Below are 27,656 nucleotides of genomic sequence, written 5' to 3' on the forward strand. Positions count from 1 at the left end.
AGGATGTTTCTGAATATGACTGCCATTTGAATCAGTAGACTCCCTAATGTTTCATCCAATCCTTAAAAGTTCTGATAGAATAAAAGGATGAGCAAGAGAAAACCTACTCTCTCTGCTTGAGGCCTGCCTGCCTGCCTGCCTGCTGGTTCTCAGGCTTTCCAGGAGATTTCTTGGGGTTTCTCAGCCTCTATAATCACATGAGCCAATTCTTTATAAAAATGTTTCCACGTGTGTGTCCCCTGGTTCTGTTTCTCTGGAGTTGTTCAGTCACTCAGTCATGTCCGACTCTTCGCAACTCTTTGAGAAGACTGCAGCACGCCAGGTTTCCCTGTACTTCATCACCTCCCAGAGTTTGCTCAAATCCATGTCCATTGAGTTGATGATGTCATCCAACCATTTCATCTTCTGTTATCCCTCTCCTGCCTTCAATCTTTCTCAGCATCAGGGTCTTTTCCAATGTGTCGATTCTTCGCATCAGATGCCCAAAGTATTGTAGCTTCAGCTTCAACATCAGTGAATATTCAGGGTTGATTTCCCTTAGGATTGACTGGTTTTCTGGAGACCCCCAACCAATATAACTACAGTATTAGCAATACAAATGAGAAATGAGGAAAGAATGGGTATCCTCATCAAAAGGTGGTAAATAATTTTTTATCCAATGGACTACTTGAGAACTGCTTATAGAAATGATGAGGATTAAAATGAACTGACATGGAAAGATGTCCCCAAAATACTGAATATTTTTAAAGAGCTCACTGGACAGTATGTCCACTGTGATTTCACTGATATAAAATTGCGTATCACATACAAGAGTGTGTGTGTTTATCTGTGAAATGGGACAGGATGTTTAGTAAAAAGCAATTTATCTCTGGGTGATGGCATTTTGGATGATTTTTACCCTCTTCAAATTCTGTATTATTTGTATTTTTCTCCAATAAACTTTATCAGAAAAATCAATAAAGCCAGTCTCTTCCATTAAAAAAAAATCATGACGGCAAGAAGAGAAAGAGATGGCTGTACTGGGAGGGAATTTGGGTAAAAGGAGAATTTGCAGCAGTTGTTATTTTACAGCAGGAGAAATGAGAATGGTGATGGGGAAAAAACCAGAAGGGGATGAAAGACTGAGCGCCGCAGACCAAGCAGGTTGAGTGTGTCCAGGGGATGAGCTGGTTCCTACCCTCCGGCAAGGCAGATAAGAGCCTACAAATGTAAAAATAATTCCCGATGAGTGACACCGGAGCTGACTAAAGCAGAGGAACGCTGCCAACGGCAGGGATCTGGAAAGTAATGCAGGAGAAGATGGTGCCACTTCCAAGGTGGGTCAGATTTCTCAGCACAGAGACAGGTGGGAGGAAAAGCAATACCCGCTCAGGGACTGTCAGGCTTGTCAGATCAACAGGGTAGAATCTGGGGGTCAAGGAGCAGCAGGTAATAAGACCAGAAAATTAATGTGGCACTCACAGTAAAGAGGCTTGAAGAGGCTGAGAGTCGGGACTATAATGCTGGGGGTATTCTAGGCAGCACAGTGACCCCACTCCTAACAATGTCCAGACATATAAATCCAGCCGCTGCTTGTGGGATTTGCAGATTAAAGGAACTTGACCACAGAGGCAGGGAAAACCCAGTGAAAAAGTTAACGGGCCAGAGATGTGAGCTAATATTGTGAATTAAAATGGTGGCAACAGAAGTAGAGAGCGACATGAAAAGCATGGCGGAAGGCGTCTACACACGGTATGACCCATGTAGCATTAAAAACCACGGGAAACCCAATCAAGACAAGGCTGATCTGATTCTATGAAGCTCTGCCGTTAACCATTTTGCATTTAGAATTTTACTCAAATATCACATTTTATAAACAGATGTTTCCTCCTCTATTTCTGTAACTTACTTTTGTGCTGGATATAAGAAAGTGAGGCAGGAATAGGGCACAGTTCTCCTAAAGGAAATCTGAAACCTGAGAGATGGCCTTAGAGCTGAATTTATAATAATCACTACACGTGAGGGGAAAAATAAACTGACCCAGAACTGGGAGGTGTGGGGTGTGTGTGTGTGGAGGAATTGAAGGGATGGAGGTGGGGAACGGTGAGACCAAGGGAAGAAGAATCAAGAAGAAACACGTCTGTAACACAAATTTTTATGCTATGCCTTGGAAATTTTCAGAAAGTACTACTAAAAATTCTAAATACAGCTTAAGTGACCAGAGAAACATTATAAAACCCCTTAGGTTGGCTATAAAAAGTCATCAGATCAGATCAGATCAGTCGCTCAGCCATGTCCGACTCTTTGCGACCCCATGAATCGCAGCACACCAGGCCTCCCTGTCCATCACCAACTCCCAGAGTTCACTCAGACTCACGTCCATCGAATCAGTGATGCCATCCAGCCATCTCATCCTCTGTCATCCCCTTCTCCTCCTGCCCCCAATCCCTCCCAGCATCAGAGTCTTTTCCAGTGAGTCAACTCTTCACATGAGGTGGCCAAAGTACTGGAGTTTCAGCTTTAGCATCATTCCTTCCAAAGAAATCCCAGGGCTGATCTCCTTCAGAATGGACTGGTTGGATCTCCTTGCAGTCCAAGGGACTCTCAAGAGTCTTCTCCAACACCACAGTTCAAAAGCATCAATTCTTCGGCGCTCAGCCTTCTTCACAGTCCAACTCTCACATCCATACATGACCACTGGAAAAACCATAGCCTTGACTGGACGAAACTTTGTTGGCAAAGTAATGTCTCTGCTTTTGAATATGCTATCTAGGTTGGTCATAACTTGCCTTCCAAAGAGTAAGCATCTTTTAATTTCATGGCTGTAGTCACCATCTGCAGTGATTTTGGAGCCCCAAAAAAAAAGTCTGACACTGTTTCCACTGTTTCCCCATCTAGTTCCCATGAAGTGATGGGACCGGATGCCATGATCTTCGTTTTCTGAATGTTGAGCTTTAAGCCAACTTTTTCACTCTCCTCTTTCACTTTCATCAAGAGGCTTTTTAGTTCCTCTTCACTTTCTGCCATAAGGGTGGTGTCATCTGCATATCTGAGGTTATTGATATTTCTCCCGGCAATCTTGATTCCAGCTTGTGTTTCTTCCAGTCCAGCGTTTCTCATGATGTACTCTGCATATAAGTTAAATAAACAGGGTGACAATATACAGCCTTGACGAACTCCTTTTCCTATTTGGAATCAGTCTGTTGTTCCATGTCCAGTTCTAACTGTTGCTTCCTGACCTGCATACAAATTTCTCAAGAGGCAGATCAGGTGGTCTGGTATTCCCATCTCTTTCAGAAAAAGTCATAGCCACTCAGAAAAATGAAAATAAAAAATTTAATTCTAAGCAAGCTTCACATTCAACCATCAAAATAGAATATATTTATCATGCTTAAATAAATAACATCTCAATATTTATAAATAACATTGGTACAAACATGATTTTTGCTCTGCTGATTTAAACAGATTTTATACATTTCCACATAGTCTATTCTCATTTTTAAATAAAAGATTATAGGTAATACAGAATATTTCATTAAACTTTGACTGAAAAAAAAAAAAAATCCAGACAGGTAAGATAGGCACTCTCCTCACCATCAATTAGGTAAAATGTGAATTTTTAGACTCCCTGGATCAGAACTTCAAAAATCTCCTGAGAGTGAAAGGGTAAACTATTTAAAAAAATCATCTGTCAATCCTAAAGCCATACACACATGGCATGAGTCACCTAGGAGTTTTCAGAAGGCTTTTCTGCCATCAGCGATGTCTCCTCAGATGGCTGGTGGGGGCGGGGTGGGGGGCTGGTGGTGGTGAGGGGAGAGCTTGGGAAGTAAAGAATATGGAAGGAGAGGCACATTGCCTTGGGAACTCTATCGGGGCAACAGGAATTTTTACAGCTATTTTAAACTCCAAAACATGTTTGAAGGTATGAGTAAAGTTTCAAACTGTACTCTAAGGGAATTTCCAGGTTTCGCAAAAATATATACTTGCCGCTCAAGCCTCAGGAAGCTCTACAGGGATGAGTCCTTCAACGAGCTTTCAGAAGTTATACCTACAGGAGGCCTGAGCAGCAATGATCTGCCCTACATAGAGAGACCTCTTGCTTACCCATTCATCTTTGGCAACTGTTTCAATCTTTCTAAGAATCCACCTTTCAAGTTACTTGGTTATTTGTATACTAAGCATTACAACCTCAGCTCTAGAATCACAAAAATCTGTGGGCCTTCCATCTCAGCTTTTGATCTATCCACACATCAAGTTCTTTGATAAACACAGGGCATAAGCACTGTGGCTGACTCTAAGAGTTTAAAATACCAAGACAGCATCTGGTCATAGTTGAGGAATCCATTAAGATATCACAAGTATAATGCTCGCTTCCACAGCACATATAACTAAAATTGGAATGATACAGAGATTAGCATGGCCCCCATGCAAGGATGATAAGCAAATTCTTAAGCAGTGCATATTTTTGGGGGGGGTTAGCAGATACAAGCTACTATATATATAAAAGAGATAAACAACAAGGTCCTACTATATAACAAATGGAAGTATATTGAATATCCTGTAATAAATCATAATGGAAATAAATGTGAAAAAGAATATATATGTATGTGTATATGTGTGTGTATATATATATATTCATATATATATATATGTGTGTGTGTATATATATATATCTGAATCATTGGGCTGTACACCAGAAACTAACACATAATATTGTAAATCAACTACATACTTCAGTTAAAAAAAAAAAAGATATCACAGATAAAGCACAAAACAGGATTCACAATACCTAATAAGAATGAATGAAGTAATTTCACTCACAAAGCAAACTCCAAATCAACTCACCAGCAAGTGTCTGGTATATTCAGAAGGGAAAAATAAAAAGACTTCCCAATTGTGTTTATAAGTAATATACCTTGTATATGATAATATAAATATCAACTGATTATAGTTTTTCTCTTAGAGACCTCATGGATGAAGCTTAATTGACTAACCTTAGAGTATCAAATTGATTGATAAAGTTGTTGAAACTTTACCTCTTGGGAGAAAAATATTTTAATAAAGGCAATCAATAGCTTTTTAACATAAAGATCTCTTACAAATTGAAACTTTACAAGAAAGTGAATACTTGCCCCAAAAAAAGAATGGACAAGGAATACAAAGGCATTTCACATACACAGAGAAGAAAAATAAACACAAGACCTAAAAACATATACAAATGTTCAGTTTTCTTCATTCTTACCTATAAAATTGAATCTAAAATAAAAAATTAAGAGGGAATTAATTCTGGTGGTCCAGTGGTTAGGACTTCAAGTTTCTATTGCCTGGAGCATGTATTTGATCCCTGGTCAAGGAACTAAGGTCTTATGTGCCACAGTGCAGCCAAAAAACAAATTTAGAATAGTCCCTAATGACAAGAGGACAAGAAAACAAACTCTCACACATCCCTAGCGAACATTTCTGGAGGGCAATTTGGCAATATGTGTCAAAGCCTTAAAAATAAAAACAAATGCCTTTTGAATCAGCAATTTCATTTCTCTTCAAGGAAAATAGTGAGATGAGGGAGTTCCCTGGTTAGCCTAACAGTTGGTATTCCAGGCTTTCACTGCCATGAGCCCAGATTCACTCTCTGGTCAGAGAACTGAGATCCCGAAAGCTGCACGGCACAGCCAAATTAAAAAAGAGTGAGATTATCGTACAAAAATGTTTACCAAAGCATTTCGTGTAAAAGTGACAATCTGGAAGCCACCTAAAGCTTCAGCGTAGTTCTCTTCTAGATATAATGATGTTAAAAAGTGTGGGCAAATGCTCATGATATATTATTTAGGGGAAAAGTTACAAATAACATTGAAAGTATGATCTTAATGTTGTCTGCAAAAAACACATAAGGGTATGTACCAACATAGTAATAGTGGCTACCTATAGGTGGAAGCATTGGAGACGTTTATCTCTTTTTCTGCTAATTTTTACACTACCTACTTTTCTTTTTTCTTTTTTTGTCTGTGCAGCCTGGTTTATTGGACCTTAGTTCCCCGATCAGGGATTAAACCTGGGCCCTTGGCAGCGAAAGCGTGGAGTCCTAACCAGTGGACCACCAGGGAAGTCCCACTATCTACTTTTCCAATGAATATGTATTAGTGTTGCTGGCTAAGTAATTTACCCATAACAAAACAGTAAAGTAGATATTATTATTATCCTCAATTTACATATGAGGAAACTGAGGCACACAGAGGTTACATCACTTGTCTAAGGTCACACAGCTAGTACCTCATAAAACCAGGATTTGTCCTAAATTGCCCTAGTTCCAGACTAGGATCTCTTAACCACTTTGCAATGACACACCTTTAAAAAGTAGTTTCAAGTAAAATGTCAGATAATCTATAATTACATGCACTACCAATTCTTAAAGAAAGAGGATATCTTTGTGGGCCAGAATTTTCAGAGCATATTGGGAGACAGGTGGTGAGGCTGGATGTTCTCTCCTGTTTCACCAGGTTGTCCCTTTTTCCTTCAGGTTTGCACTCAAGATTATCTGAAAAGTCATCTACAGTATTTACTCCTCTATCACCATTCTCCCTATCCTTAACACACACACACACACACACACACACACACACACAAACACCTTGGCTTTTAGGAATAGGAAAGAAATTTTCAAGGAACTGTCATGGTCTGGGAAGGGAACAGAAAAGTGGTACCAAAGTTTGAGATTTTGAGAATGCTGTGTATGTGCGCACGCGTGTGTGTGTGTGTGTGTGTGTGTGTAGCCCACCAGGCTCCTCTGTCCCTGGGATTCTCCAGGCAAGAATACTGGAGTGGGTTGCCATTTCCTTCTCCAGGGGATCTTCTTCCCAACCCAGGGATCAAACGTGAATCTCTTGCATCTCCTGCACTGGCAGGCAGATTCTTTTCCACTGAACCACTTGGGAGGCCCCCAGGTCTCCTGGGTCCCCAAAAAATAACTCCTAGAGGTCTTATAACAGAGTAGGACTTTGCAGTGGGGCAGGGAGGCCTTCCCATATACAAAAGCCCTTCTGAATCCCCTGTCTCTCATTTATAGAAAAGCTGTAGTCTCCTAGGCCTCCCTGAGTCGCGAAAGAGCAGGATTAAGAAATTAATAATTAAGATAAGAGAGTCACAGAATCTTCAGTTCCTCCCTGAAGGACATAGATAACAGTGTCTGAGGCACATTCCTCAGTTGCTTTGCAGATACTATAACTGCCACCAGAGGGAAAACACTAACCATGGGATGACCAGACTGTAGCCATGACATATGTTGCTCTGTCTTGAGCAGTACTGAGTCTGTGGCTTGCACAATTCCAAGAATAGGCCTCAAGGAAACAGGAACACATCAACCCTAGGGATGAAGATTAACTGTGCTTAAAATAATCACAGTGACGCTGATTAGACTACGCATGACCAGTTTAGAGATGATCGTCGTTGTTGACTATGCTGTTCTGCACGTATTTGGCGCCCCCCAAAATTCTCCTTTAAAATCTTTTGACCCCTAACTGACAACTGGGAGGTGATTTGGGGGAATGCAAGTCCATCATCTCCCCAGGTGCTGGCTTCCTAAATAAAGCCTCTTTTTTCACCACCTTTGTCTCTCCAACATTGACTCCAGAGTAACAAGCAAGCTGAATCAGAGTTTGGTCCTGGCTCTGGCTAGACGAATTAACTCACAATCCAGCATAAAATAAAGTATTTTTCATTTCTCTCATAAACAAAAATGTATACTAATTTTCCCCTAAGGAAGTTACAAAGTCATTTAGATTGAAGCAATGTCAATTCTCAGAAAGGAGAACAAGACTCGGACTTCCCTGGTGGGCTAGTGGTAAGACACTGTATTTCCACTGCAGAGGGCACAAGTTTGATCCCTCGTCAGGGAACTAAGATCCAAGGGCTGCATTCCACGGTCAAAACATAGGAAAAAAATTTTTTTTAATTAAAACACAAAAGACACATGACAAACTATGGTGCGTTCCGTGTGAATAGGCAAGATTAGAAGACTATTTCCTGTGTATCATGTGACATTCCTGCTCTGGCCTCCAAACAAAAGCCTGACAGATGTAAGTGCTTGTAGATAACATTCTGAGCCATATAGGACACACTGAGATTTCTGTAAGAGTGCACGGATGATCAAGTTGCAAAGGACTAAAGAAAAGTTTTCTGTGGGTCAGAAGAAAAAATATCACTAATCAATATAAAGCAAGCTCCAGCCATCTGTTGTTCTAAATTAGACACTCGGTCAGGTTACAAAGAAGTGAAGTTCTGCCAATGAAAGTAGGAATTTGGACTACTAGATAAAATATCACCACTAGTGATGAAATTATCTTACTAAAGAACAATGACAGCTTTTTAACTTCAGGGATCAATAATCGTTCTCCTTAGTAACAGTTCATAAAGGAGTATTTTATTCTGCTATCCCAAAGCTTATTAAAGATGAGCCACTATTACTAGAGGACTATGATTTGACACCTAACATAAATTAGATTGACCCATATCTCCAGTACTCTTGCCTGGAAATCCCATGGATGGAGGAGCCTGGTAGGCTGCAGTCCATGGGGTTGCTAAGTGACTTCATTTTCACTTTTCACTTTCACGCATTGGAGAAGGAAATGGCAACCCACTCCAGTGTTCTTGCCTGGAGAATCCCAGGGACGGGGGAGCCTGGTGGGCTGCCGCCTATGGGGTTGCACAGAGTCGGACACGACTGAAGCGACTTAGCAGCAGCAGCATATCTCCAGTATGTAGATACATATTATCAAACATTTGTTTTGCAAAAGTGAACCTAAAAAAGATTGCCTTACCAAGGAATGAGACTAGTTAATATGAGCTCCTTCAATTATAAAGATTTATCCAAAAACAATTTGTATGAAACCCCAAAGACGTCAAATAACAAAAGCAATCTTGAGCAAAAAGAACAAAGCTAGAGGCTTCCCTGGTGGTCCAGTGGTTAAAAATCTGCCTTCCAATGCAAGGGACACCAGTCTGATTCCTGGTAGCGGAAGATGTGACATGCCTCGGGGCAACTAAGCCCGGGCGCCAACACTACTGAGCCCTCCTGCCTAGAACCCACGCTCTGCAACAGAAGAAACCCCTGCGCACTGCAACTGGAGAAAACCCATGGACAGCGATGAAGACCCAGCGAAGCCAAAAATAAATCATAAATGAAAGAAAAGAATATTTTTTTAAAAGGGCAAGAGATAAAAAGTGTTGGCAAGGATGCAGAGAAAAAGGAACCCCTGCACATTATTGGTGGGAATGTAAACAGCAACAGTCACTATGCAAAACTGTACAGAGGTGCCTCAAAAAAATAAAAATAGAACTATCATACGATCCAGCAATCCCACTTCTGTGTATATATCTGAAAGAAACCAAATCAGTATCTCCAAAAGATATTTGTACTCCCATACTCACTGCAGCATTTTCACCATAGCCAAAGTATGCGAGCAACCTAAGTGTCCATTAATGGATAAATGTTAAAGAAAATACACACAACACACAGTGGAATAAATTTCAGCCTTGAAAAAGGAGGAAATCTTGTTATTTGCAACAGCATTAATGAACCTGGAGGGCATTATGCTAAGTGAAATGAGCCAGAAAGAGAAACACAAATACTTCGTGATCTCACTTATGCATGGAATCTTAAAATTTTTTAAATTATAAATAAATAGATAAATAGCCAAACTCCTAGAAGAAGAGGTTGCCAGGAGGTAGAGAGTGAAAGCAATAAGGTGAGGTCAGTAAAAGGGTACAAACTTACAGTTATAAGGTGAATAAAGTCTGTAGATCAAATAATGTACATGGTGACTATGGTTGATAAAACGTTCTCACACACAAAAAAGTTAGCATGTAAGGTGATGGATATGGTAATCCTTTCACGGTGTCTATGTATATCAAATCGTCATGGTGTACACTTTAAATATCTTACCAAAAAAATAAAGTACAATACCGCAACGAAGCTAAAGAAAAAAAAGAAAAAAGATGGAGGTGGAGGTAGACAAAATGCCTTATAATGTTAATACTGGTTTCTGATTGAAGAAAGCTTGCTGAATCACAATATCGTACACCTAAAGCTAGTGTAATATTGTAAAACAACTATACTTCAATTAAAAAAAGAAAAGAAAAACATAATTTAATCATTTTTTACATTTCTTGGCAGAAAAAAAGAAAGCTTATGAAACACCTCCCCTATCTCCTCTCCCAACAAAGACCCCACTAACAGGAGAGAAAGAGAATAAAGATAAGCCACATTAAAGAACAGATCATGGGTGTGTGCTGAGTCACTTCAGTTGAGTCCAACTCTTTGCGACCCTATGGACTGTAGTCCACCAGGCTCCTCTGTCTAAGGGAGTCTCCAGGTAAGAATACTGGAGTGGGTTGCCACGCCCTCCTCCAGGGGATCTTTCTGACCCTGGGATTGAACTCGCCTCTCTTACATCTCCTGCATCACAGGTGGGTTCTCTACCAGGAGCACCAACTGGAAGGCCAGGAATAGAACATGGAGTGGCCAAAAGCAAAGGAGAGATTTCCACAGGTATGGAAGTCGGAAAGCCAGGGGAAAAGCAGTGACCGCTGTATAGGGGGGAGGGGAAGAAGCCTCAGCTTGGTGTTTACAGAGGGGGACACTTGTTGAGGTTTGGGACTTAGAACCACTTGGTACTGGAGTGGACACAAACACAAATTGGGGAGAAAATGAAAGACTACATACAGTTGTATGTGATTAGCAGTGCCCCATTCGCTCTGATTCATGAAGATCTCTGTCTCAACCATTTTAGTACTAAAACCTAAGCACATCCACAGACGCACTCAGGGGAATCTTTCCGGGACTGAGGTGAGGGCAGAGGGAAGATGCACAGGTCCTGGCCAGGCCCTGCCCACGAGCTCTCATCCATGGGCAGTGAGCGCACTACTCAGCTTTCTCTACCAGCCGCTTTTACTCCACTAAGGTTTCTTTCTGCCTTTATTTCATGTCCAGTTAAACAGTTTTGACCCAAAATGGCTTACAGAGATGTGTAAGTGATGACAGTAAAGGTGCTGCAGAAGTGCCTGAGGCACCGTGGAGAAGGCAAAGAATGACATTTAAGACCAGCACGTAGTCAGGAGCTGGTGGAGGTATCTTTTACACATCACAGGGAAGACTAGATGGTGTCTGCAAGAATTTGTGACTTCAGGGAGCATCCTGCCAAGAACGTATCCAAAGGAATTATGCATAACCACTTTGTTTCACTGGTGGCTCAGATGGTAAGGAGTCTGCCTGTAGTGGGAGACCCAGGGTCAATCCCTGGGTTGGGAAGATCCCCTGGAGAAGGAAATGGCAACCCACTCCAGAATTCATGCCTGGAAAATCCCATGGGCGGAGGAGCCTGGTGGGCTACAGTCCATGGGGTCGCAAAGAGTCGGACACAACTGAGCCACTTCACTTTACACTTTACTTTAGCCTGTTTATGCTGATTCATTTAGCCCTGTCATTTCTCAATTGCATGTTGAGCTGAAAGGGTGGGTCATGATTACAAAGAGTCAATGCCCCAACTCCAGGTACAGAACACTGTCAAACATCTACTCTTACAAGATGGGACACAAGGAGCTTCCTTCAAATTTTCTCATTTTTTATGAAATATTTGACACATACAAAAGATTATGTAATATATTTAATATATATAAGGAATGAAGATCATAATAAAACTCATTTCCTAATTTTAAAAATAGGACACAACCAATGACAATATTCTTTATGCTCCACTCCAAGCATATCCCTAAAGTGTAAGCACTATTTGAATATTGTGTTTTGTTTCTTTTGCCTTTATGATGGTTTTGCCACATAATGTATATAAATTGCCACTGCTGCTGCTGCTGCTAAGTCACTTCAGTCATGTCCGACTCTGTGCGACCCCAGAGACGGCAGCCCATCAGGCTCCCCTGTCCCTGAGATTCTCCAGGCAAGAACACTGGGGGTTGCCATTTCCTTCTCCAATGCATTAAAGTGAAAAGTGAAAATGAAGTCACTTAGTCGTGTCCGACTCTTAGTGACCCCATGGACTGCAGCCCACCAGGCTCCATTTTCCAGGCAAGAGTAATGGAGTGGGGTGCCATTGCCTTCTCCAAATTGCCACTGCTACTGCTACTGCTAAGTCACTTCAGTCGTGTCTGACTCTGTGCGACCCCATAGACGGCAGCCCACCAGGCTCCCCCGTCCCTGGGATTCTCCAGGCAAGAACACTGAGTGGGTTGCCATTTCCTTCTCCAATGCATGAAAGTGAAAAGTGAAAGGGAAGTTGCTCAGTCGTGTTGGACCCTCAGCGACCCCATGAAAAAAACAACCTGAATTAGTATCCTCAGAGATTAAAGAAAGTATTATAGAAGAAGCTAAAATGAAAAAATAATTAAAGAACATAAGAGATTTCTTGGAAATAAAACTACTATTGACAAAAAAATTTTTTTAATTCAATAGAAGGAATGAAAGTAAGGTTTAAAAATCTAGCAAGAAATACAACTAAAAGACAGAGACAGAAGAGTTTAGCAAAGAGAGTCTCAATTCAATAGGTCTTCTCCATATCAGGAGTTTTAAAAAAAGAAAACAGGTTAAGAAGAAAGGTGAATTATCAAAGAAATGATGGAAGAAAATTTCCCAGAAGTGAAGGGCATGAGTCTCTGTATTGAATGGGACAAGTACTCTGCACAACGAATAGAAAAACACAATTACATCAAGTGGTTGATGTTTCAAAATTATCCAGACTTCATTAGCTGGAGAAGAAAGTGAAGTGAAAGTCTCTCAGTTGTGTCCGATTCTTTGCAACCCCATGGACTGTATGTAGTCCATGGGATTCTCCAGGCCAGACTACTGGAGTGGGTAGCCATTCCCTTCTCCAGGGGATCTTCCCAACCCAGGGATCAAACCCAGGTTTCCCGCATTGCAGGCAGATTCTTTACCAGCTGAACCACCAGGCAAGCCCAGATAGAGAAGAAAAGATCATTTTAAAAAGACAATAAGATCCATTTCCTTTTCTGTTCTTCCACACCCCTCTGGAATGGATTTGATATATAACTTATAACCATTTGAAGATGTGCAAAAGCAGGTGTCCAATCAATTATACTAAAAGCTTCAAGTAAAGGTTAGAAGTAAACAAGGTGCAAGTTATTGCTAATGTTAAGTAGTGGGATTTGGTGAGTTTCTAAAGCACTAAAATAAAGTTAGAAGCTACAGCTATAAATAAAAGCTAGTCTTGGAAGGGATCGATGTTCTTCACTTTTCTAGTCCTGTTTCCCACAAGTTGAAAGACCTTATGTTCATATTTTGTGAAGCAAGATACTGAAAACTAAAAACTCATCTTGGTGGTCAACACATTGAGTGCCTGTGTACTTTTCTGTGTTTATATCTCTACAAATAATTAAAAGGTTCAAATAACAAAAGATCAAACAGAAGAGTCTGTTGTAGGAATTGCCCAAAGACTACCTTTTTTTGTTTGATTCCACAGACCTTATTCTATCTCTAAATCAAAATGCTGCATATGAAATAGGAAAGACAGACGTGTGAAGCCCACTCCAATCAGGACTTCAGAGTACTGGTATTTCATAAGCAGTTTAGTCATCATAATGAGTCTCTGTGGTTCTATATCCTACAAGTGCTTTTAGCCTTTACCGGGCAGTCAGTTCACTCCAGGTCTTTACCTCGTAGCACAGAGACATCTTTGTTACTAAGGCAGACAGACATAAGCCAACAAGGAGCTTGTATTACGTGCTCATTATTCACCCATCTCTGCCACAGATAAATTTCAATAACCTTGATTCTGCAAAACAGCCTGATCCCAAATGAACACAAACACTGCAAACTTCTTTCACTGTATTTTTGAAACTACCAACCAATCACTTCTAATGAGCCTGTAGAGTGAGGTGGAATACACATATATTAGTTCTTAGTTTTATTTTTATGATATTAATTGTATGGAACTCAGTGTGACAACTACTCAATTTATCAGACAAACTTCCAGGGGTATAAAGATTCAATAACATTATTTCTAATACTGTACTCACAAGAGTCTATATTGGATACTGCTCTCATTTCTGCAGCTGTGTGAAGTCCTGTAAGAGAGTCAAACTATAACACCTTAAGGTGCTTAGACTATTATCATATTTTAACAATGTTCTTAATTTTTCTTTATTAATGAACCCAAAACATCTTTATTTAACACATACTGAATTATGAGTGAATATGAGTTATTAAAAAATTTTTAATCCTATGTGGTATTTATACAATGGACTATTACTCAACAATAAAAGAATGTACGGTTGTAACTGTTGCTTCTTGACCTGCATACAGGTTTCTCGGGAGACAGGTAAGGTGGTCTGGTACGCCTGTCTCTTTAAGAATTTTCCACAGTTTGTTGTGATCCACACAGTCAAAGGCTTTCGAGTAGCCAATGAAGCAGATGTTTTCTGGAATTTCCTTACTTTCTCTATGATCCAACAAATGTTGGATCTTGGGTCATGTACTGCTGAAGCCTAGCTTGAAGGATTTTGAGCATAACCTTACTAACATGCAAAATGAGTGCAACTGTATGGTAGTTTAAACATTCTTTGGCACTGCCCTTTTTTCTTTGGGATTGGAATGAAAACTGATCTTTTCCAGTCCTGTGGCCAATGCTGAGTTTTCTAAATTTGCTGACATACTGAGTACAGCACTTTAACAGTATTATCTTTTAAGATTTCAAATAGCTCAGCTGCAATTCCATCACTTCCACTTACTTCGTTTGTTGTGATGCTTCCTAAAGCCCACTTGACTTCACACTCCCGGATGTCCGTCTATAGGTGAGTGACCACACCATCATGTTTATCTGGTCATTAAGACCTTTTCTGTATCGTTCTCCTATGTATTCTTGCCACCTCTTCTTAATTTCTTCTGCTTCTTTTAGGTCCTTACCGTTTCTGTCCTTTATTGTGCCCATCCTTGCATGAAATGTTCCCTTGGTATCTCTAATTTTCTTGAAGAGATCTCTAGTCTTTCCCATTCTGTTGTTTTCCTCTATTTCTTTGCATTGTTCACTTAAGAAGGCTTTCTTATCCCTCCTTGCTCTTCTCTGGAACTCTGCATTCAGTTGGGCATATCTTTTCCTTTCTCCTTTGCCTTTCACTTCTCTTCTTTCCTCAGCCATTTGTAAATTTTAAAGCATTAGCATTAGCTTTACATCTGGACATAAGTTGATTTAATAAAGCCATGAATCTCATACTTCATACCACAAAATCACTTAGTGTATATATATATAACTATATATCATTCTACAAACAGCACATAATAAAAACTGTAGCACAAATTTATAACCTTTTATAAGTCATTTCATCTCACACCAATTTTATTCTCTCCTATCAACTGATACACTCTCCACACTACTCACCTTCACCCGTGTTCAACTTGCTTCCTCTTCTTTATATAGTCTTCCTGCTTCTTAGCACATGCTCTTCTGTCATTTCTAGTAAAATATCCTACTTCACATAAAGGCTTATGTGATATTTGAAACTCCCACATTTTAGAGTTTAGGATCCATCAATTAAGATAAGTATCTCAGGGGACTTTCCAAGTGGTCCGGTGGTTAAGACTCCATGCTGTCAATATAGGGGGCCAGGGTTCCCCCTAGTCAGAGATCTAAGATCCCACAGGCCACACACGGTGGCCAAAAGATTAAAAAGTTAAAAAAAAAATTTTTTTTAAACCAGTATCTCAAGTTGAAGAAAAATCTACTAATAGATGTATTTGGATAATGGTTTTAGACAAACATAAAAACTGAGAATAAAATGTTATCTTGAAAACTCTTAAAAATATTAACTCATTAAGCACAAAGTAGACATTTAGTAATGTTTAACTTTGATGACATACCTTGTAAGATATGCAAGCATTTGAAAGGTACTGATTTGCAAACAGGTTTCCCAAAAGGATGACATTTATCCAACTTATGGCAGCCACTCCCCAAGATCCATAGCTCCTATATCCATGCCCTTGTGGAATCCTCTTCAACAATGAATCAAGACTAGATCCATGTGACCCATAGAACATGGTGAAGATGACAATCCACTGCAGCTTCTGTCTAGATCTCTTGGATTACTCACTCAGGGGGACATCAGCTTCCATGCTGTGAGGACATTCAAGCAGCCACGCAGCAAGAACTGAGGGCTCCCACCAACATGCCATCCCCAACATGCCAGCCAAGTGAGTGAGCATCTTAAAGTAGATCCTCCTTGCCCCAAATTCTCAGATGACGATAGCCCCAGCTACATCTGTCTGCAGTCTTACTGAGAGACCAGAGTCAGAACTTCTCGGCTGAGTCGCTCTCTAATTCCTGACTGACAGACTTTGAGAGACAATCAATAATTATTGCTGTTTTAAGCTGCCAGGTTTTGGGGTGATTTGTTATAGAGCCTTAGTAACTAGAATGTAACCTAGGCCTAATCTTCAGTGCTGTCCTTCATGAGTGATCTTGACTCTTGATGAAAAATGTATGTGATTATGGTTCATGATTTATGTAACCAGCAGCCAAGAAGCCCATAAGATAAGTAGTAAAGATTCTGATAGATAAGCGGTAAAGAAAAGAAAGGAGTAGCATATGTGATGGGCTGAATTATGTTCCCCACAAAATTTACATAAAGCTCTAACTCCCCATACTAAGGAGGTGGCTGCAATTGGAGACACAGCCTTTAACAAGGTAATTAACTTAAAACAAGGCCATGGAGGCAGGCCCTAATAGGACACCATTAGGTAGGACCCAACAGGACTGGTGTCCTTATAAGAAGACAAAGAAACACCAGGAGTTCACATGGACAGAAAAAAATATATATATTTGAGGACACAGCAAGAAGGCAGCCATCTGCAAGCCAAGGAGAGAGGCCTCAGGGGACACCAGATCTGCAAACACCTTGATCTGAGACATCCAGCCTCCAGAACTGTGAGAAAAGAAACTTCTGTTGTTTAAGCTACTCAGCCTCTGGTGCTTTGTTATGGCAGCCCTGACAAACTAATACAGAGGGGAAACTGAAAGTGTTCATCACTCAGCCACGTCTGACTCTTTTGCAACCCCATGGACTATAGCCTGCCAGGTTCCTCTGTCCATGGAATTCTCTAGGCAAGAATACTGGAGTGGGTTGCCATTCCCTTTTCCAGGGATCTTCCGGACCCAGGGATCGAACCTGGGTCTCCCACATTGTGGGCAGACTCTTTACTGTTTGAACCACCAGGGTAGCCCCCCAGAGGAGAAACCCATGGATTAAAAAGAAAAAAAGACTTAGAGAACATAACAAAAGCATTTTAAGGAACAATACTAAATCATAGTACCTAAAGATGTACACTTGGATAACAGAGGTACAAAAAAACACAAGGAAGTGATTACTATAACAAATAATCCAGGCACACGTGTAGGCTGCCTATACATTCTAACATTCACTATTTCAGGTCCCACAGATTAAATTATACCAGTCCTCTAACCACACAGTTCCAATCTCACTTACCACCGTATATTAACTTTGAGAAACTGCATGAGGTACCAGTTTCACTAACAGCTCTCCAGTCTACAAATCACTATGTAATTAACAGAAGTGCATCACAATTAGTGACCAACCGCATCACATCTTTCCAAGTCTGCCTGATCGGTCACTGGTCATTTGTTACTCAGTTCACACAGACAGCAAACCATGTAACGGTGTTGTCTGCTTGTCTCCCAGTGAAAACGCCACCTAATAGCTTATCAAAATGAACAATTAAAAGAGGGAATTAGCCAACAAAGAAGAAAGTGAAGCCAAGAAATGAAAAGTGGTAACATCGAAAGTGAAATTTGAATGGAATAGGACAGAGTCACAAAATAAATGGCTGACCAGGGTAAGTTGACACAGCTACCACCTGAAGACTCCAGGTGTGAAGCCAGAGGAACTGGCTTCTGATCACCATGAATTAGGCAAGTGTGGAGATGAAAGGATGAAGAAATGACGCTGCAACAACTTCGCATGAACGGAACTCCTGCAAACACTTCACAACACTGAAAGCGCAAACGATAAAATATTAGAAACTGATCCAAACTTCGACAGGAGCATGAAAGTTAATCAAGGCATAGAAAAGATGCTTGTTGTAGATGCAAACTAATATACAGAGGATGGATAAACAAGATCCTACTGCAGAGCACAGGGAACTATGTTCAATATCCTGTGATAAGCCATAATGGGAAAGAGTATGAAAAAGAATGTATACACATATATACATGTGTATATAGGCCTTCCCCGGAGAAGGCAATGATACCCCACTCCAGCACTCTTGCCTGGAAAATGCCATGGACGGAGGAGCCTGGTAGGCTGCAGTCCATGGGGTCGCTAAGAGTCGGACACGACTGAGCGACTTCACTTTCACTTTTCACTTTCATGCCTTGGAGAAGGAAATGGCAACCCACTCCAGTGTTCCTGCCTGGAGAATCCCAGGGAAGACGGAGCCTGGTGGGCTGCCGTCTATGGGGTCGCACAGAGTCAGACACGACTGAAGTGACTTAGCAGCAGCAGCAGCAGCATTGAGCTTCCCGGTAGCTCAGACGGTAAAGAATCTGCCTACAACGCAGGAAACCCAGCTTTGATCCCTGGGTTAGGAAGATCCCCTGGAGAAGGAAATGGCAACCCACTCCGGTATTCTTGCCTGGAGAATCCCATGGACAGAGGAGCGTGGAGGGCTATAGTCCATGGGATTGCAAAGAGTCAGACACGACTGAACAAATAACACTAGGGATCAGGGTTTCAGCATGCTCTATTTTCTTTATAGCACCACAGCTCAGGCAAGGGTGTCCTGTAGTTAATTTGGAGGGAGAAAGGGAGTTATGATTGAGATGCAGCCCAAGGAGGGGCTTCTGGGGTGACTGGCAAAGTTTGATTTCCTGACTAGAGTGGCTGTTATAAAGGTATTTGGCTGATAATAATTTATTAAGGTGAAAAATGTTTTTGTGACTCAAACCCATAGGGGCAGGGGACTAGTGAATGAGGACCCATCTGAAGCACTGGGCCATTGGTCACCTTTCTAAAAGAAAAGAAAAGAAAAGCCACAGAAATAAGAAGGTGACTTGGCAGAAGGCACAAAGGCTTTGGTCAGACGTGAAACTGGAACCTAAGCGTCCTGGCAGCCAGGTCGCACTCTTCTCTTTAAAGCCTGCCAGTCTCCCACGAAGCAGACTTCTCCTGAAGCGCATCTGTACTGTCCATTCCCAGGAGAGGTCATTCAGCCAGGTATGAATGTGGAGGCCTGGGGCTTTAAGATACATTACCTAATGCTAATCAGAAAGAAAAAGACAAATACGTAAGAAGGCGGAAAGTCATTGACCTTAAAATTTTTCTTCCTGAATTATTGTTTAGGTAGAGATTAGGCTTTGCAGAGATCAGTAAAACAGTTTGGCCTCCCTAAACCTAGGGCAACAATACACTCAAACTTAATGAATGCCATTTATTCTGTGGGGCTGAGACAGTGCTGCTGTGGATTTATGGTGTCTGGTTGTTGCTTAGTCACTAAGTCGTGTCTGACTCTTTTGCAACCCCATGGACCATAGCCCACCAGGCTCCTGTATCCGTAGGATTTCTCAGGCAAGAATACTGGAGTGGGTTACCATTTCCTTCTCTAGGGGATCTTCCCAACCCAAGGACTGAACCTGTGTCTCCTGCATTGGCAGGCAGGTTCTTTACCAATAAGCCACCAGGGAAGCCCCATGGTATCTGGTTAGGTTATAATCAATACTTAGCCGTTCCTTTCATTTTTTTTTAATTAAACAAAAATTTTTATTTTATATTGGAGTATAGTTGATTAACAATGATGTGTTAGTTACAGGTGTAGAGCACATTCAGTTATACCTGTACAAGCATCCATTCTTTTTCATCTTTCCTTTTAGATTGATTACTATAACATAGAATTTTTCCCCTCATTTAAATACCCTAACAGCCCCTGACATTTCTTTTTTCATGCAAAATCCATCATGGCTTTTATCGGCTTATTGATTTGGGGAATATGTTTTCTCTCCATTGTACGCACAACTTTTATTTGTGCATAACAAAAAGTATGCCTTATATAACTGAGATATCAACCTCCATCCAGTTTAGCTGGCTAGTAAATTCAGAGCAAATACTCCAAGTCTCTTAAGATTTACCTGCTTACCCTCAAAGTTAATGTCTCTGACATTAAGGGAATTCCAAAGGCAGGGGGAGAGAGATGTGTAATAAGAAAGTGCACAGACATCCTGGGGCAAAATCTGGTAGAGTATTTCATGTTCTATTTTTAGATGCACAAGAGCATGGTCACTTTTAACACAGCCAGTCAGTTATAACCACAGTGTTAGTGTTTATGAGTCATTAAATACCAAGGGAAGAATTTAAATTTGTGAATTCTGGATTTAAAAAGACAGAAATGCACTAAGCACAAGACAGTTAGCTTTTGGTATATCAGAATAATCAATTTTTAAAGACAGAAGCCTTATTTTTTTTTCAAAATGGCCTTTCTCAAGAGTTTAGTAATAGGAAGGAAAGAAATTCTGGTATAGAGAGATAAATTAAACCTGTTGCATATTTTGTAGGGAAGAAAAGGAATGATCTAACATTATCATTTTAATAAAAATAGAAGGTGCCTATTTACTTAGCAACCTTTAGAGAATCTTATTCCTCTATGGTATTCCTATGTTCTGGGCAATGCTAGGCTCCCTTAAAGAGGGTATATTTTGAATGATTAGTAATTCTGATCATATAGTAAATATCCCAAGTCTAAGGGAACTCATTATTGAAAGGAATCCCTAGATAATCTTACATAGGATTCTTTAAATCCTTATTAGCATATGTTTTTGAGGTAAGTTTCCCAAGATATCTCCCAACAGGAAGGTATCTAATTAGTTGCAAGTCCCTCATTGGATGATAAAGTGTTTACTTTTCTTACATTTCAAAGTACAAAATACCCTGGCTTACATCCAATCAACCATCCAGGATTTATTTCAGCAGGGAGCAAAGATGGAAAATGTTTCAAGGCACCTGACCCTCAGTTTTAAAACTGCTTTTGAATAGCAACACAGCTCCACTCATATTAAATATTGATAGTGCGAGGTTCTTCGATTCCTCAAGTTTTTATTTTTCTGGTTTTTGTTTTTGGAGGTTTTTTTGAGGGGGGGCGGTCCTCACTTTTTCCCATATGGTATAAAAACCCAACAGGTGCCAGGGGATTTTGCTATTATTCATGACTGGCTTTACAGCTCTTTACTGTACTAAGTTTTGAACAGCAAATGGAGGAAAACAAAGGCTTCAGTGAGCAAGCCGTTCATTAAGTATCAGGTAACCTAGGACAATACATTCTGGAGATTAAGGAAATTATAAATAATTAAATAAGCATCCGTTCCTAAAGCGCCTATAAAACACCTGCACTTAGGTTCTTCCTCTCATGGTAACTTCTTCTGCTACTAACGTTTATTTTGATTTTAAAAAGAGACAGCTAACCCAGGGATTTAATGCTAATTTTAGCTTTAATTTGTCCCCTTTTAGCATCAAGAGGCATACGGAGCTCCAATGTAAACCAGTCACTTATTCTGAAGCCCCAGTGCCAACGTCCCTATCATTACTTCTATTTGGAAGAAAGGCACCAGATGGCTGTATAGGTGCGGTCAGGCAGTGAATGATTTGATTTCTATGATAAGCCCACGGCCGGGTCTCTCTGCACGTGTTCAGAATGCTGATGACTAATGCCACCGGGCATTCCCCTCTGGGTTCCAAGCTCTCCTATCTAGCAGGCAAGGCTTCAGTTCTGGGGTGAGTCAAGAAGCATATTTGGAGCTACCAGAGAAACTATTTTTAGGGACCCAAAGACAAGTTGCCACAAGGGTCTGAGTTACTTAAGGTCCTCCATCAAAATCTGGGGTGCTTGTTACGCGTGCATCTCCCTGGATCTGCTGAATCAGGACCCCGAGGAATCAGGGTGGACATCATTGAACTGTAATAGAGATCCCAGATGATTCTTACGCATGGTGAGCTGAAAATGGATTGATCTAAAGACTGGAAGACAGACTAGCAGATTGGTAACTAGAAGATCAATTGAGTCACTTACGTGAGATCACTTAAAATCTACTTTAGATTCTCGATAGGTAGGTTTTATTATCCCCACTATGATGGTAAACTGTGGACCAGAGATTAAGTAAATCCTAACTAGGATTCCCTTCTCCAGGGGATCTTCCCAACCCAGGGATTGAACCCAGGTCTCCTGCATTGCAGGAAGATTCTTCACAGTCTGAGCCACCAGGAAAGCCCAGAGAAGCAGAGTCACCTCAAACCAAGTTATACTGATTTTTAAAGTATTTTATTTTTACTTATTTATTTATTTGGCTGCTTGGGTCTTAGTTATGGCATGCAGGATCTTCTAGCTATCTTTAGTGGTGACGTAGGAAATCTTAATAGAAGCATGTGGGATCTAGTTCCCTGACCAGGGATGGAACCAAGTTCCCCTGCATTGGGAGTTCAAGGTCTTAGCCAGTGGACCACCAGGGAAGTCCCCCAAATTATACTAATTTAAGTCTAGTGAAAGGGTTAGCAAACTTATTGTAAAGGGATAGTAAATAAATACATTACATGTTGTGGGTCATGAGGTCTCTACAACAATTACTCAACTCTGCCAGTATAGTGTGAAGCAGCCACAGACAGGATGGAAATCAAGGGATATGGCTATGTTCTAAAAAATTTTACAAAACAGGGAGTAGGCTAGACTTGGCCCATAGCTATAGTTTGCTGACCTTTGGTCTGCTGCTGCTACTGCTAAGTCGCTTCAGTCGTGTCCGACTCTGTGCGACCCCAGAGACGGCAGCCCACCAGGCTCCCCCGTCCCTGGGATTCTCCAGGCAAGAACACTGGAGTGGGCTGCCATTTCCTTTGGTCTAGTGCATCTTTAATTCCAACATGGCACCATAAAATATAATTTTTTTTAAATTAGGTTGATATTAATTCCTCATTTAAATGCTTTCTTCTCTGCAATCACCCTCTATTTTTTCAGTCTTTTAACTTTATTGAAGCTTTCAATGGCTAAGTCAAAAATCTCTCTGGATAAATGCCACATTATATTTGAAAATATGTGGGTTATTTTCAAATATCTCTTGATATTGATTTCTAACACAATTTCACAGTGCTAAGAGAACAGACTCTGTATGATTTCAATACCTTTAGACCATGAAATTTTTGCACCTTGTTTTATGCCCTGGATATGTTCCAGTGTCTCCTGGTTTATAGTCTATGGGAACTTGAATAGCATTTGTATCCTACTGTTGTGTAAATCTTAATTATGTTGAATTGGTTTGTGGTGCTTCTAGGTCTACTATATCCTTCTACTTTTCTGTCTATTCATCCTACTAACTTTTGAGAGTTTGATATTGAAACTCCAACTAAAAATCTTTATCTACTTAAAAAATAATTGTAATATATAGTGGAACTATATGTTACTTTGTTCTGTATTTTCCAAGTCGCCCGTAAATGTGTTATCATACTTTCATAATTTAATTCTTTTAGTTTTATTTGTGTATTTGACTGCACTGGGTCTTAGTTTTGTCATGTGGGATCTAGTTCCCTGACTAGGCATCGAATCCCAGCCCTCTGCATTGGGAGAGTGAAGTCTGAGCCTCTGGACCACCAAGGAAGTCCCATACTTTCATAATTTAAAAAAGAAAATTATGCAAAAAAATTAGGACCTAAAAGGTGGTAAATATTACTTATTGGCACCTCTTCCTTAAGTAAAACAGCCCAATCCCAACTATGAACAGATAAATGAAACATTACTACAGGCAGACCTCAAAGACGCTGTGGATTTGGTTCCAGACCACTCAATAAACTAAATACTGCAATAAAGCAAGTCACAGCAGCCTTTTGGCTTCTTAGTACACATAAAAGTTATATTTATACTACTCTGTAGTCTATTTAGTATGCTATAGCATTAGGCAATGGCAACCCACTCCAGTACTCTTGCCTGGAGAATCCCAGGGACAGAGGAGCCTAGTGGGCTACCGTCTACGGGGTCGCACAGAGTCGGACACGACTGAAGCAACTTAGCAGCAGCAGCAGCAGCATTATGACTTAAAAATATACATGTTAATTTTAAGTATTTTATTTATTTAAAAAGTTTAAAATATTTTATTGCCAAAAAATGCTCATCATCATCTGAGTCTTCAATGAGTCATGATCTTTTTGCAATAGTAACATCAAAGACCACTGACCACACATCATCATAATAATGAAAAAATTTGAAATATTGTAAGAATTACCAACACGTGACACAGAGACACAAAGTGAGCAAATGCCACTGGAAAAATGGTGCCAATGAACTTGCTCAATACAGAGTTGCCACACACCTTCAATTTGTAAAAAAAATGCAGTATATGTGAAGCACAATAAAGCAAAGAGCAATGAAACAAGATATGCCCATATGCCCGTATAGTTGGTGTAACTACTAAGTTGTGGACCACTTTCTCTATGACTCCAAGTAGGTACTGGGATCTTTCACATGATATTTTATTAATCCCTCAATATGCTCCATTTCTAGCTGTCAGATGCTGGATATAGTCAAATGGCACCCTCCAAGGCACAAAATAGTTTCAAGTAAATAAATACGGCCAAATCTTACAACTTTAGTTTCCATTATATTGTCACGCTGCTTATTTACATCAAGCCAAATGCCAAGCTGGATGAATCACAGGCTGGAATCAAGACTGCTAGGAGAAATATCAACAACCTCAGATATGCAGATGATACCACTTTCATGGCAGAAAGTGAAGAGGAACTAAAGAGACTCTTGATGAGGGTGAAAGAGGAGAGTGAAAAAGCTGCTTAAAACTGAACATTCAAAAAACTAAGATCATGGCATCTGGTCCCATCACTTCATGGCAAATAGAAGGGGGAAACGTGGAAGCAGGGACAGATTTTATTTTCTTGGGCTTCAAAATCACTGTGGACAGTAACTACAGTCATGAAATTAAAAGACACTTGCTCCTTGGAAGGAAAGCTATGACAAACTTAGCGTATTAAAAAGCAAAGACATCACTTTGCTGACAAAGGTCTGTATAATCAAAACTACGTTTTTTCCACTTACTACTACTAGTCATGTATGGATGTGAGAGTTGGGCCATAAACAAAGCTGAGTGCTGAAGAATTGATGCTTTCAAACTGTGGTGCTGGAGAAGACTCTTGAGAGTTCCTTGGACTGTAAGGAGATCAAACCAATTAATCCTAAAGAAAATCAACCCTGAATATTCATTGGAAGGACTAATCCTTTGGCTACCTGATGTGAAGAGCTGACTCACTGGAAAAGACCCTGATGCTGGGAAAGACTGAAGGCAAGAGGATGAGATGAACTCAACCAACTCAGTGGAGATGAATTTGAGCAAACTCCAGGGTATAGTGGAGGACAGAGAAGCCTGGTGTGCAGTCCACGGGGTTCCAAAGAATCAGACATGACTTAGTGACTAAACAACAACAACAAAGAGCAAATAAGTAAAAGCTGCACTTAATTTATGACTGTGTAATATATCACATAGTGAAGACTGCTTTTTTTTTTGAAGAGGAAAATTTTCATACTTGCCTATTGCCAGCAGCTGGAAGTAAATTATTACAAGAACATTCATGAACCCAATGAGACATGCATATTCTTGTTCTTGGCTAATCTTCCTCTGTTCCATCTTTCTCAAATGTGCAATTCTCTAGGGAGTTGGATGACTCTGAATAAATAAAATACACTTCATTCCCTAATAAATGTATGAAACTAAATGGTTTAATCCTATTTCTATTTACTCAAGAATTATGACAAAATTGTTTCCTGTAGGAAGGTCTTACCCACACCTTACACTACAAAGACAAAACACTTTATATATAGCTGTTTGGAAAGTGAGAAATAAATCATATGAAGCAGTTGCACTGAACTGACCACTTAAAAGACGAGCATGTTAATATAAAAGATGGCTACTTAGCCATCAACGAGCTCTGTTCCCCTTTTAAAGTATATCACTATTGCTCAGAAGCAGCTGTCCACCCAGGCACATATATTTCCCAGCCTCCGTAAATTGAGGTGGGGATTTGAGCTGGTTCTGGCCAATGGAATGTGAGTAGAAGTAATGTTTTTACTTGCTGGTGGAGGGAGTTATTCTGGTATGACTTTCCCACCCTCTCTTCACCCCTGTAGTGAACTGGAAATCACCTTGTTCACGACGGTATAACAAGATGGAAGGACCCTTTATCTGCGAATCACTTGAAGAAGAGCTAACCAGGACTTCGGGTGAGATGGAAGTAAACTTTTACTGGCTTAAGCCACTGAGATTTGGAAACATTTGTTACAGGAGTTAGCCTACTCTAACAGAATATACTTGAGTTGAATAAATGAGTCAAGTCACGATTTATTGAAGGATTTCTAAGATGAATGCAAAGATTAGAGAATCACATGTATAAGAAAAACTTGCAAGTTACAGTTTTTCCCATTTGTGCAATCCATTTATATGAGTTAAAAACCAGTCTGAATGACTGGGGAGTTCTCTTTATTAAATAAATTCTGATACCTAACATCTTTTATAACAATTCATTTCAGTTCAGTTCAGTCACTCAGTCGTGTCCGACTCTTTGCGACCCCATGAATCGCAGCACGCCAGGATTGCAATAGTTCACCTAAACCACTCGATACTCCAAAAGGTAGAATGTGTTGTATGGTACGTTTATAATACATTTGTAACACAAAGTGTAAACCAGAAAACAATCTGAAAATTAAATTTGCATGCCCCAGGGCAGAATCTACTGAACCTCAGTCATTCAGAACCACTTCCTGAGTTTTCCATAGCTGTTTACCTCAAGTATTATTTTCTTCCTATTTTTCCAGCATAACTGACTCAGTGGACATGAGTTTGACCAAATTCTGGGAGACAGTGAAGGACAACGAAGCCTGCTGCTGCTACTAAGTCACTTCAGTCGTGTCCGACTCTGTGCAACCCCATAGACAGCAGCCCACCAGGCTCCTCTGGTGCGCTGTAATTCATGAGGTCGCAAAGAGTCAGACATGACTTAGCAACTGAACAATGACAATTTCTCCAGAGAGTCTGAGTCCCACTCAGTCCCACTCAGTTCCACTTATGCCCACTGGAGACTTGAAGATGGTTTACTCTGGGGCCACTTGAGGATCCTGGAGTTTGTAGGACACAGGAGAGAATGGCTGGAGACTCAGGGAAAAGAACTATTTAGGCTTCTCCCAGGTTTGAACAGAAAGAAAGCCTCTGGAGCCTGGTAAGGGGAAAGATAACACCAGAAAACTGAAAGGGGCTAAGACACCCAAGTGAAAAAGCTTGTTATGGGGTGGGAAGAGCTCTATAAATTATATTTAAATTATATTTTCTTGTAGTGCTTACTATTTTGGGGTTAGGGAATCATTTGAGAATATAACGAAAGTTATGGAATGTTTCCCCTTTCATATATACAAATGAGCATTAAGTACTCACACCTAAATTCTGGAAGCTGTCAGAGCCTTTGCAGTCCATCGGTCCTGAACCTCAGGTTAAGAATCCCTAGTTTGTTGTTGTTGTTTAGTCTCTAAGTCATGTTCAACTCTTTGCGACCTATGGACTCTTACCTGCCAGGCCCCTCTCCATGGAATTCTCCAGGCAACTGGAATGAGTTGCCATTTCCTTCTCCAG

At 40.4% G+C, this 27,656-nt stretch overlaps 1 protein-coding gene and 1 non-coding gene across 6 annotated transcripts in view; one reads left to right on the forward strand and one right to left on the reverse strand.

The window, feature by feature from the left end:
- ANKRD6 (ankyrin repeat domain 6) overlaps positions 1-27,656 on the reverse strand; it is a 183,818-nt gene that overhangs the window by 145,895 nt on the left and 10,267 nt on the right. The window lies entirely within an intron of this gene.
- Positions 4,346-4,449, forward strand: LOC129620307 (U6 spliceosomal RNA). The gene has a single exon (XR_008698492.1). It is a non-coding gene; the product is annotated as a U6 spliceosomal RNA (small nuclear RNA).

The sequence above is a fragment of the Bubalus kerabau genome, chromosome 9, assembly GCF_029407905.1.
Source record: "Bubalus kerabau isolate K-KA32 ecotype Philippines breed swamp buffalo chromosome 9, PCC_UOA_SB_1v2, whole genome shotgun sequence".
Taxonomy (NCBI): Eukaryota; Metazoa; Chordata; class Mammalia; order Artiodactyla; family Bovidae; genus Bubalus; species Bubalus kerabau.